The sequence below is a fragment of the Petaurus breviceps genome, unplaced genomic scaffold (assembly GCF_028583685.1).
Source record: "Petaurus breviceps papuanus isolate PSGF00001 unplaced genomic scaffold, PetGlider_PUasm1.0 76, whole genome shotgun sequence".
NCBI lineage: Eukaryota > Metazoa > Chordata > Mammalia > Diprotodontia > Petauridae > Petaurus > Petaurus breviceps.
The window spans coordinates 9,683,371-9,696,505 of NW_027186473.1; the positions used below are offsets into that span (position 1 = coordinate 9,683,371).

The 13,135-nt window shown below is 39.3% G+C and overlaps 1 pseudogene; it reads right to left on the minus strand.

Moving 5' to 3' along the window:
• Positions 1 to 10,601: 10,601 nt before the first annotated feature.
• On the minus strand, positions 10,602 to 10,929 carry LOC138174895 (cystatin-B-like; annotated as a pseudogene).
• Between the last annotated feature and the right edge of the window lie 2,206 nt (positions 10,930 to 13,135).

The window sequence follows — 13,135 nt, forward strand, 5'->3', positions numbered from 1 at the left end:
TCACCAAATCTTCCCATATGCTTTGGGGAAAATAAATTCAATTCAACCAACATATATTAAGCTTCTGCCATATAAAGACTAGACCAACAAACTTTGGTAGGTCCTACAAAGTGAGAAGGGCGTCAGGTACAGTGCTAGTCTGCTTTCTGTGGACAAATCTAGCTGAGTACTGAGTGGCTCATCACCAGTGGGCTAGCCATTTCGTGATGAATCATTTGACTGTGGCAATTCATGAAACAGGGCAGTGTAGTGGATCAAGCACCAGGTGTGGAATTAGGAAGACCTGAGTTCACATCTGGCCTCAGAGAATTAGCTGTGTGATCCTGGAAAAGTCACTTAACCATGTTTGCCTTATTTTCCTCATCTGTAAAATGAGCTGCAGAAGCAAATCACTCCAATATCTTTACCAGGAAAACCCCAAATGGGGTCACAAAGAATTGAAGACAACTGAAAGGACTGAACAACAAATTCATGAAACAGGGATAAATACAAGAATTCCCTCAGTCCTGAGTGACCTCCTGCTTCTGCAATGAGAATGGTTGAGTGGTGGAAAAGGGTAGAGAGGGTATTAAGAATCCTGGATTTAAAGTGAATATAAATATTAACTTAGTACTAGAATACCTTGTACTATAAACGTGAGAACCTGGTCCAATGAGGAACAAGTAGATGTTGTGCAGGAGGAATCATTTTCTGTATCTTCAGCTGGGTGGTGCAGTGGATAGAACGCCAATGCTTGTAGTCAGGAACACTTATCTTCTTGAGTTCAAATCTGGTCTCAGACACTTATTAGCTATGTGACACTTTACCCAGTTTGTTTCAGTTTCCTCATTTGTAAAATAAGCTGGAGACAGAAATGGCAAACCTCTCCAGTATCTTTGCCAAGAAAAATCCAAAAGGAATCACAAAGAGTTGGACATGATGGAAATGACCAAACAAAAAAAATATTGTGTGTATATATGTATGTATGTGCCCATACACACATGTAGATGTGTATGTAAGCTGTGTGCATATATACACATACATATGCTATACTACTTCAAAAACCTTACATATATTGTGACATTTGATGCTCACAAAAGCTTGTAATGAAGGTACTATTATTCTCCCCATTTTACCGATAAGCAACTGAGGGTAAGAAAGGCCCAGAGTTACACCACTAGTAAGTGACTGAGGCATGATTCCAACTCAGGTCTTACTTGTGATGTGGTGGATAGAATACTGGACTTGGAGTTAGAAAGATCTAGGTTCCGATGACTTGCGTAAGTCATTTATCTTCTTAGATCTTTCTCTTTAGCTGCTAAATGAGGAGGCTGTACCAAATGGGTTCTAAGGGTTCCCTTCTACCTCTAAGACTGAATCTGTGACTGCAAGCCAAGTCCTTTGTTCACTACACTTTGTAGCTGCTAAGAAGGGAATTATATTAATAACTGTATTCTTACTATGAAAGAAGTCAGATGGGCTGGTCACATGAACTAAGGGAAGGATAATGGTTAGCCTACATTATCCATCGATATCCTTGTGATGTCAACAGAACACAAAGAAGGGCAATGCAGGAGGTTGGGTGCACCCTTTATGATAAACTAATGGGGAGACCCAGACATGAGTTTTATGAGACAGGCAGACATGGCTATGTTAGGATCTGAGCCATTAGAGGGGATCCACACATCAGCGAGATCATTGGCATATAGTCAAGCCCTGCACTGGGCATTGAGGGTATGGAGACAGGAACGAAAGACTCCCAGACCTCAAGGATCTTGCATTCAATCTGGGGAAACAACTCAGACAAGGTAGGACATGCTGGGAGCAAAAGAAAGTACCTGACAAAGTTCTCCAGAATACTTTCACAGAGAGAGAAAAACCTTTCAGCTTCCCAGAGAAAGTGCCATCTTCGCTGAACTTTGAAGGAAGAGCAGGATTCTGAGGATTCTGACTAACAGAAATTAGAAGTAAGTGAATTCAGAGAATGGAGGACTTATTGTGCAAATTCATAAAGGTGGGCATGACAATTGTATGATGGGACTCTTGTCCATGTCCTCCCTTGACATGGCATGGAGAACTGCTAGGGGTCCAGTTTGACTGGATCCTAAAATAGCTAGCATTTATATAAATCTTTAAATAAATTTATATCAAGCTTTATATAAAGTTTGCAAAGCATTTTACAAATACTACATTTGTAATATTTGTATGTATCACTCATTTTACAGCCGTGGGAGAGTAGGTAATATTATTATCCTCATTTTACAGATGATGAAACTGAGGCTGCAAAGGTTACATGATTTGCCCAGGGTTACACAACTAGCAAGCATCTTAGGATGGATTCACACTTAGGTCTTCCTGATTCTGGGTTCCAGATTCCATCCACTATGCCACCTATAGTATGATCAGGGAGAAAGTGGGAAATAAAGCTAGAGAGATAGGTTAAAGCCAGATTGTAAAAGGTTCTTTTGATGCCAAATGAAAAAACTTTGTATATCATCATTCTAACATTGTCTGGGACAAGAGGGAGCCTTTGGTGGTAAAGAATAATAGGTTTGTGGGTACGACAGCCACCCACAACAATGGTGGATTGTCCTTCAGTGGAGATCTCTGAGCAGAGGTTGGATGACCTCTTGTCAGGATGATTGCATTATATGGCCACTGAGTTACTTTCTCTCTAAAAATTCTATGATTCTGTGAAGATGTTAAAGGACAAGTGGAGCCATATGATTCTTTGACATTAGATAGTTTGTGCTTTAGCTCTTATTTTGTTTATTTTTAAATTGGTAGGCTATTTTGTCCTAGGCTGAGATGATGGTAGGATGTGTATATCTTAGCCAATCAGTTAATAGATATTGACTGAAGACCTATTACACCGTAATCTTTCCTTCTGCTAGGCATGGCCTGTATACATACCTTCAGGGTAGCCCTAGGTGATCGTATGCTATTAGAGGAGACAGTGTTGTACAATGAAAAGAACAGTTCCGAGTTCTGTTACTTACCAGCTGAGTGACCTTTGGCAAATTATGTAACCTCACTGTGTCTGGGCCCTGCCTACCTCAGAGGGAGGATCAAATGAGCTAATGTGTGTCAACAACTTTTATGGTCCCTTCCAGTTCTGACTACAATTCTGAAGAGCTTTGGAAGGGCCTGCAAAAGCATGCTATTGGAGTCTGGTTGTTATACTGAAAATTAGTGCGCAGATTTTGTAAAACATGAAACGGATTCAAGTTACTGCTTTAAGACTGTTTCTGGCCCCACTGGCCTTGGATTTCAGCAAGTATGTCTGCTCTCTATTATTCACCTACAGCTGCTGTTGCAGATTATAAACTCTCCCATTAGTATTTTGTATTATTTTGAGTCATTGGCTTGGCTATATTTACATCTCTCATTTCTTTGGCTCAGAACTTCTAAAAGCCAGGAATCTTGACAAAGATTTGGCACACGTGATCAATGCTATTAAAGTGAGATATATACAGTAATGTGCTAGTAGGCATGTTTAATCTAGGTAAAAAACATTTCTTCCATCACTTTCTTAAGTCTGAACAATTAAAAAAAAAAACCTAAATCAGGGGCGGCCAGGTAGCACAGCAAGTAAGAGCACCGGCTCCAGGGTTGAGAAGACCTGGAGATCGAATCCCAGGCTCAGACACTTAGCACCCACCCAGAAACACCTGGCTGTGTAACCTTGAGCAAGTTACTTAACCCCAATTGCTTAGGGGCGGCCAGGTGGCTCAGCAAGTAAGAGCACTAGCTCCAATGTTGGGATGACCTGGATCAAATCCAGGCTCAGATACTCAGCACCACACCCAGAAATAACTGGCTGTGTAACCTTGAGCAAGTTACTTAACCCCGATTGCTTTAAAAAAAAAAAAACCCTAAATCAAATCCTGATTTGTAGCATTTGCCAGTGTCCTAGGTGTAAAAGTTTAACAACTGGGTACAAAATGACTCCAGTATATCCCACCTTCTGAAGAATATTTGACCTTCAGGGCTATATGACTCCAAAGAATAGGTAACTTTTTCTTCCATTGTCTTCATCCATCTCCAAGCCCATCCTTGGTTTTTTTTTTTTTTGGTACCTTAAAGAAAATGCAGTTGTATATTATCATAAATTGTCAAAATCTGAAACTTTTATTAGGGGAAGTTACAGATTTTTAAAGGTATGATTTAAAAGACATTAAACATGCTTCAATATGATTGTATTATGTTATATGACAGAGCTTTGGGGCCAAGGACCCTGTTATTATTTTTATACTGAATACAGCTCTCTTTGGAAAACACATTTATTTTGTGAAATGGTATTGATTTGTAGACCTTTAAGGGAGACAAGTCAAGAAAGAAAGGCAAGGGAGTCAGGAGGAAGGGGCAGGGTTATAATAGTAATTGCTTATGGGAGAGGAAAGGTGAAGTACATAGCTATGCTCTCTAAAAAAATACTTGCTTAAAAATATGGTGGGACAGACAGTACCCATTGTCCCAGAACAAAGCAATGACTAGAAACTTTTGCACCTCTGGGGCAAGTTATCACAATCTGGGCCCAGGACAAGGAGCATAGATGTGGAAAATGTAGGAACACATTGGTTTCCTTGCCTACAAAATTAGAAGGATGACCTTGATTGAGGACCCTCTCTAGCCTCTTCCCACTCTAACATTCTGTGGAGTTGCCTTTTGGTTTCTTAGGGCTGAGGCTAGCACAGTCTAGACCCTTGCAGGTTCTAACAAGTTGGGAAGGTGTCCAATATGGGCTTCTGTACCTACTGTTGATGTATTAAATGTGGGGAGACTCATTACCGAAAGTTTGATCGATGGACAGGATTAGGATCTGCATCAATAGAAAAATGCCCATTTGACTGAATTCATAGATCTTTTGGAGTGTTGAAATATTGAAGTTTAAGGACAATTCGGTGAGATGCCCAAATGAACAAAGATAAATTCAACTATTTTTGTTTAAAAAGTCAATTACAGATTAATATTTTACTAAAATAATTTAACTTCAAATGGCTTTCTAATACAATATACCACATATGGCTCTTTGTATGATGCTAAATATGACCAACTAGAAAGTGAAAAACTCAGGTGAGTGACTTTTGGTTTTATTCCATGGGACAATCATGTTCTTGATGTTTTAGAGATAGTCTGGGGTAGTGGGGCATGCCCTGGATTCAGAGTTAGAGGATCTTGTACTTGTTGCCCTCATTAGAATGTAAGCTTCTTTATATTTGTATCCCAGGGTAGCATAGTGTCTAGTATATAGCAGGTGCTTAATAAGTGCTGGTTATCTTAGTTACCTAGGTTTGACTCCCAGTTCTGCTCCTTATGCCTATGTGCCCTAAATCCCCCCTCTCCCCAGCTCTAGATACTATGAACCTTTTGTTTTCACTGAAAGGAATGTGTGTTTTTTTTTCTGGTGTGGAAACTGTCCAAGAATCACATTGTTTGCCAAAGGGACTGAGAGTAGGTGGAGCCCACCTCCCTGACCTATTTCAGTAGCCAGTCAGTCATACTAAATACTTCATGTATTATCTGCCCACTAGTTCAGGAATTCTTAACTAAAAATTTTTTTTTGATAAATATATTTCAGCATAATTGGTTCCCTTTACAACTGTATGTATTTTATTTTATTTCATGCATTTAAAACATTGTTCTAAGAAGAGGCTCTTACCCTTCAGTAGCCTATGACACATATAACAAAGAAGATCAAGGAACTTCTTTGTGACCAGACTGTGAGTGTCATGTCTTAGCTAAATTGTGTATTTTCCAAAGTGCCTGGTGCAATACTTTGTACAGAGTAGGCACCTAATATATATTTGTTGCCTTAAACTATTTGTACAAGGTTATACAGGAGAGAAGTAAATGAAGAAGTAAAAAAAAATGAAGAAGTAAATACATGAGAGAAGTAAATGAAGTAAATCTCAGACCTTCCCATTATGCTATAATGCTCCATTTCTCTCTTTTCCATCTTCTCAATAAGGAGCCTCCAAACTCTTTGGATTTGGGGGTGGGGGTTAAGGTCCAAAAACATGACTTTTTTTTTCTCTGGGCCAACATTTAAGGATATCCAGATGACTTTCCAGGAATGGTTTTCTTTTGATTGGGACTGGGGAGGTCTGCTTACTATGACCCATTTTATTTCCCATCTGGGACCTCTTGGTTTAATGTTTTGGCCTCCCCCCCCCCTTCTTGTTAGGAGTCTCCGGCTGCTCCTCTGGGGATGAGCTGCACCTGCACTGGCCAAGATTGGCAGATAGCTTGGCTGCATTAGGCCTGTAAGTCACAAGGTCCCTGGGGTTGGATTTAGTTTGGTTGTTCCTCTAACTAGGATCACTTCCCAGTTAGCAAGTCAAGTCCTTCCCAAGCATTCAAATTAAATGGTCCCATAAGGAAAAACACCTGTGACTGGCCATGGGTGGGGGTGGGGAAAGGTCACGTGCCAGGCTGATACTAGTGTCTTCCTCAAGTCTGGAAAGGTAATGGGTATAATATGCTGCCCTTTATGTGCTCAAACAGTATTACTCAGTGCCAGGAAACATGAGTTCTTTAAGACATCAGAAATACCAAATATGGTTCGTTGTTCTTTGTTCTCAAAGTGTACTGGACCCTGAGGTTCTTTCTTGAACTGAAATGCCAAGCAATACCAAATATAATTATATTAATAATCAATATATAATTATCTAATATATTATTTATTATAACTTATTAATTATATCAATGAATATGATGAGATTCAGTACTATACAGGTGTGGAAATGCCCTGCGTGGGTTAGATCACATCCTAATATAATGATCATGTGATAATTAATCATGAAATAATTGCATGCTTCAGAATCATTCAGCATCTGATAACAGCATGTTCAATGTGTTTTTATTAAGTATTTCCTACGTGCATGACACTCTGTTAGCTGTTGTTCAGTTATTTCAGACTCTTCATAATCCCATTTGGGGTTGACCATTTCCTTCTTATTTTACAAATGAGGAAAACAGGCAAACAGTATTAAGTGACTCATCCAGGGTCACAGTTAGTAAGTGTCTAAAGCTGAATTTGAACTCAGGTCTTCCTGACTCATAGGCCCAGCACTCTATCCACTGTGCCATCTAGTTACCACACTTTTCTAGGGATGCAAAGAAAAAGAAAACAGTGGTAGCTTTCATTTTGCTGGGTGGGGGTGAAGGGAGGGATACGGCATATGCACTGTGAGCATCTGTGATGTAAAAGGGAGAGAACAATAATCACTGGGATCTTGGGAAAACCTCCACTATGAGATGAGACCTGAGCTGAGCCCTGTAGAAAGCTGGGGATTCTAAGGGATGGGGGTGGGGTGGAGGAGGGAGTGCCTTCAAGGCGTGATGGACAATCTGAGTGAAACCAATGATATGTGAAGTACAATGTCTTATCAGGGGAACAGGCAGTAGGCTGCCATGTCTGCTCATTTTGTCTCCTAACAAGATCATCACACAGAACTTCATTCCACCTTATGTTTTATGCTTTGATTATGTGTGAAAGAATAGCCCCTAGAAAGTGACCTGAGCATTTGTTTAATGAAATGTAATCATGGGTCCAAAATTAATACCCAGAAATATAAATCCAAAATTAGTCAAATAGAAGATCTTTCATTCCTTCTGGTTAAACTCAATCATCAATCAACCAATATTTAATGAACCTTTACTATATTGGGTGCTATGGGGTACAAAGAAATAGAAATAACTTGGAGTCAGAAGATCAGAGTTTGAATCCTGTCTCTGCCAATATGACCAGGGCAAGTCATTAAACCTCTCTCACACTCATGTTCTTTATATGTAAAATAAAGAATAAACTAGTTGATCACTCAGATCTCTTCCAGCTCTTGGAGTCTATAAGTCAGTCAATACCATCCAAGAACTTAGCATTTAGTTGTCAAGTATGAAATTTGTTATCACTTTATCAATTTAGTTTTGTTGTAGTACTGGCCTAGTGTCTGGGGAAGGAAGCCATCCATGCAAAGAGAGTGTGACAGTAAGAGAATCTTGGAGTAGAGATTGGTGCATCTAAAACTATAATAACATGCCTTCCTTCTTTCCTCCTGCCCTTCCTTCCTTCCTTCCCTTTCTACTCTCCTTCCCACTCCCCTTGCTTTCTTTTTTAAGGTATTCTCTGAATGATCTCTTTTTTAAATACCCCTGGTATTTCCCAATGACACCTGCCCCTGCCCTCCCCCCTTTTCAAATATGAGGGTCCCTTTTTTTTTTAAAGTAAAATAAAGTTTCAGACATATACATACATTATTAGTGCTGAGTGAAAAAAATACATGATGGCGAATGCTATTATGAAATCAGAACTATTCTAGAATAAATTTATATTTTATTAATCACAACACTACATAACTTAATTTACATACATGAGAGACATTATTTAGTCTACAGAAGATATGTTTACTTATTCATTTTTCTGAATCACACTTCATGGGTTTTTTTGGAACTAAGATCAATTTTTAAGATCAAAATGGCAAAGTGTGGTGTACACATAAATTGAAGATTGTCTGCAATATCTGGGTGGCCTCCCATCCACTGAGTTCACAGTCAGAGCTGGGAGAGATGATCAGGTTTTTCTTCAGGATTCTGAAATTTAGAGGGTGCTGATATCATTTACATCTGGTCACAGACAACTGAGCTTAGCACCTAGTTATCAAGAATAATTAGTCAGAATATAGCTGCTGAGAGATAGGAAGGTGGTACAGTGGGGAGAGTGCTGGGACTGGAGTCAGGAAGACTCATCTTGTTCAAATCTGGCCTCAGACACTTACTAGCTGTCTGATCCAGACAAGTCACTTAACCCTGTTTACCTCAGTTTCCTCATCTGTATAAAATGAGCTGGAGATGGGAAATGGCAAACCACTCCAGTATCCTTGCCAAGAAAATCCTAAAAGTTTGCAAACTCCAAGTTAAAAAAATCCTACCCAGGGTGTTGCTGGTGACTTGTCCAGGATCATGCTGTTAGTAAATGTCAGAGGCAGGATGTGAAACCAAGACTTCCTGATTCCAAGCCCAGCAGTGATTCACTATATAAGGTTTTCTTTACAGAAAAGGTAACATTTGAAAATATTTTAAGGTCTCCAAATAATTAGTAATATCTGACAAAGCTTCAATAACTCAAATAGTAATTATAACATTTGGCAATATTTGTTCCAGGTCTTTTTCATTTTTTTTTTTAACCTAGATATTCGAAAGTCTAAAGACACCAAATCCCACAATGGAAAGGAAAATTTCAAGTCTAGATTTTTCTCACATAAAGTTGGAAAACAGAAATACACCACTAATGTTTTTGCAGATGACACGTAGGCCAAGCCACTGGACATCTGGGATGTAGGCCGTGCAATCTCTTTCCATTTCTTACTGGAAACCAAGGGGGTCTTCTGACAGCAGCAATAAATCAAATGATGTTCACAGGAAACAAAGAGATAGTTGAAATGAAACACAAGCTGTGTGATGCATGTACCAAGGTCATGTTATACCTTTTCTCAATGGGTTACTCTAGATGGGTTTGTTAGAAAAGTATTTTTTGAGGGAGGATGTATAAGTCAGAAGATGTCAAGATTGATATTTTCAGAGCAACATTCATTTGGCCACATTGTACACAGTTCAGAACTATCTGAAATAATACAGGCTGGAATATGAGGTATCTACAGAATAAGAGAATGGTCAGGCTGGACCTTTGAGAGGCAGCATGGGATAGTGGTAAGAGGGATTTGGGGTTGATAGAGTCCTATGTTCAAATCCCATCTCCCACATCTGCTCACTTTCCTTCCCACATCATCTCTTTTGAGTCTCAGTTTCCTCATCTGTAAAACAGGGATATAAGTACTTAGCTCACAGTGTTGTTGTGGGAATCCAGTGACTTCATATATGTAAAGTGCTTTGCAAATCTTGAAGTGCTGTGTATGCCAGCTATTGTTATTATCACCTAACTCAAACTCGCAAATGAGGGATCTGAGATTCCTGGAGGTAAAGTGACTTGTCCACAGTCACAGGGAACATCAGTGGTAGCACATTAAGAATTCAAACTAGGGGTAGCTAGGTAGTACAGTGAATAGAGCACCTGCCCTGGAATCAGGAGGACCTAAGTTCAAATCCAGACATTTGACACTTACTAGCTGTGTGACCTTGGGCAAGTCAATTAACTCCAATTGCCCTGCCTTCCTCCCTCTAAACAAACAAAAAACAAGAATTTAAAACATTTCTGAGTCATAGAATCTCAGAATTAGAAAGCAGCTTTGAGTCATCTAGTACAACTCATATGACTATTTTTCCATTCACCCAAATTTACAACCCAGTAATCATCCTGGACTCTTCTCTCGCTCATTCCCCTTGTGCCCCACCCTGTCCTTCATTCCATCAGTTGCTACATCTTATTGATTCTACTTCCACTATATCTCTGCCATTCATCCCCTTCTCTACATTCACCCTTATCACCTCTTGCCTTCAATAAATAGCCTCTTAATTAGTTCTTCTGGAACCCAATCTCTCCCTTCTCTGATTCATTCATCATAGAGATGTCAAATTGGCATTTTTTAAAATATCAGATTTCTGTTCTTGTCCCAAATTTTAATGCCTGGCCATATGATGTATATAATGTACCCATATAAAGGCCACTATTTAAAATGGTGCATTAAAAAGGCCGATTCATCATTCTTGGTTCTGTTGTTTTGGTAACTGGATAGAACCAATGGCTTGTTTTCATGAGGGAGACTTTTGAACACTAGCATATACATATAAATATATATGTATATACTAGTGTTCAAAACCTTAATGAACTTTAATGAAGTAGTTTATTCCAGCAACCACTTGACTTTAAAATTCCATACTCTTAAAGACTGGAATCTTCCTATTTTCTTTCTCTTCAAGCTGTGCCTTTACCTCTTCCATTATCTGCTGTGTTTCAGGAATGGCTGGTTTGGCAGCTGAAATTGCTCTGCACATCACCCTTGAAAGTTGGGCGGCAGAGACACCTCAAATTGACATTCTTGAAGTGCAATTGTGACCATATTACTTCCATCCTCAAGAAGTTTCCGTGGTTCCCTATTGCCTCTAATATAAAATACAAATTCCTTTCTTTGGCATTTTAATATTTTTCACAATCTGACTCCCATTTTACATATTAGGCAGTCTCACATACTACCTTCTATATATGATGCTCCCTCTGGGCTCACTCTACCAACTTGCACTGGCCCTTGTAGGTTAGGGCCCCAAAAGGGCACCTGTTACTTCAGGTTCTGGGGTAAACCCATGGGTAGATCCTTTTAACATTAACTTACAAGCCCCCACTGGTGTGTTTCTTTTTAACAATCGCTAATAGATTATTTTTTAGCAATGGCATTTGCTCAAATGGCATAGGAAGAACAATTCCCCCCACCAATACACAGTATACTTCCCAGAATTCTACAGGGGTCTTATACAGGTGAGAGGCCAGGAATGAATGTTATTAATACAGTCTATACCCTGTGTTCATTGTCTCTCTGTCCATTTTACATGCAATTGAACTTTTCAAGCCCCTGACACTTTCTAAGGTGTGGACTGTTCTTTTGTGTCTGGTGTCAGTGTTTATATTTCTATTTCACTCTTTTTTGACCTTCAGTTTCTCTAAGTCTCAAAGGGGCAAACTATTACTTGTCTGATTTGAACTATTTGTTTTTACATGTACGATTTGCATCTCCTGTCTCCATATCTTTGCACAGGCTCTTGCCTGGAAGGTTTTGTTTCTTAATCTCTATTTTTCAAAAGCAGCAATTCCCTTCAAGTTCAGCCTATGTGCCACTTACTTACTTAAGAGTTTGGGCATGGAGTCAGGAAGAGTTCAAATCTGGCCTCACTAGCTGTGTGACCCTGGGCAACTCACTTAACTTCTGTCTGTCTCAGTTTCTTCAGCCACAAAATGGGGATAATAATAGCACTTCCCTCATAGGATTGTTGTGAGGATGAAATAATGTTTGTAAAGTACTTAGAACAGTGTCTGGTACATAATAGTTACCTAATAAATGCTTCCTTCTTTCTCTCTAAGAAATAAAAACACTGATTCTTCTGCCACCAAAACCGTAAAAGTTGATGGTGCTCACATGAACTCCATGCAGATGGACAATTGCCCTCTATCCAGCATGTTAACATGCATTTCATTTCCAGTTGATGTGTCCAAGCGGCTGTAACACGTTACGGTTTCTATAGGTAGCCCCTGGGTTGTTTGTTTTCAGCTGAGTTCCCCATTACCACCTCTCTTCAGTGACATGGTTTGATTGATTAATTATGGAACCCAGAGCACAATGGCACCAATAATGCTATAAAGAAGTAGATGGCCAGATAGCTTGACTATTTTGGGAATCAATGTGTTGTTGTTAATGAGGTACTTTAAACTTTATGACATTTCAATATGAGTTTCAAAATTCAAAACCTATCAACTATCTCTTACAGAGGAACAGCTCTGATTTGTATAGACAACAGGACAATTTAGCCCCTGTTGGTTCCCATGTGGATATTAGAAAATAGCTGCTGAATATTTATGTAAGCCACAGGGGAGCTCTTTGCTTAGTTGCGGCCCAAATACCTGTCTTGGCTATTGGTGTCAATGTGCTGTCCTGGCAACCTTACAGTCAGACTGCCTCAACAAAAGAGGCAGGACATGTTTTCTGGTCCCACTGACTAAAAGCTTCTAAGACTTGTCAGCCATGGTGATTTCTCCCAACTGCTCTTTGGGCAACACAACTCAATGTGTCCAAGTATCCTTTTCCTATAAGTCTATTTAGTCAAAATGAATCATGTGAGCTTTTTCCTTTCTTCCTCGGCCATGATTGTTTGCATGTTTTAGTGCACAGTCTACCACCATTTCATATTAATGTTTCAACACAATCTTCTCCTCACAAGTGTATAAGACTCAATTTTTCTTGCTTGCTTTTTTGGGGGGAAATGCCCATTATAATGCCCTAATTAGCTTTCTGAAATTATTCTGCATCTCAATTTGATCTATCAAATGAGATAAGATTAGATTATCTTTAATATTCTTTCAAAAAGAGAGAGTGGCATGGTCACTAGGAGGTAGGCCTTAAAGTCAGGAACACCTGGTTCAAACACTACCTCTTACATAAATGGTACTAGCTGTTTTGCCCTAGGCAAACCACTTAACATCTTAGGGCCCTTG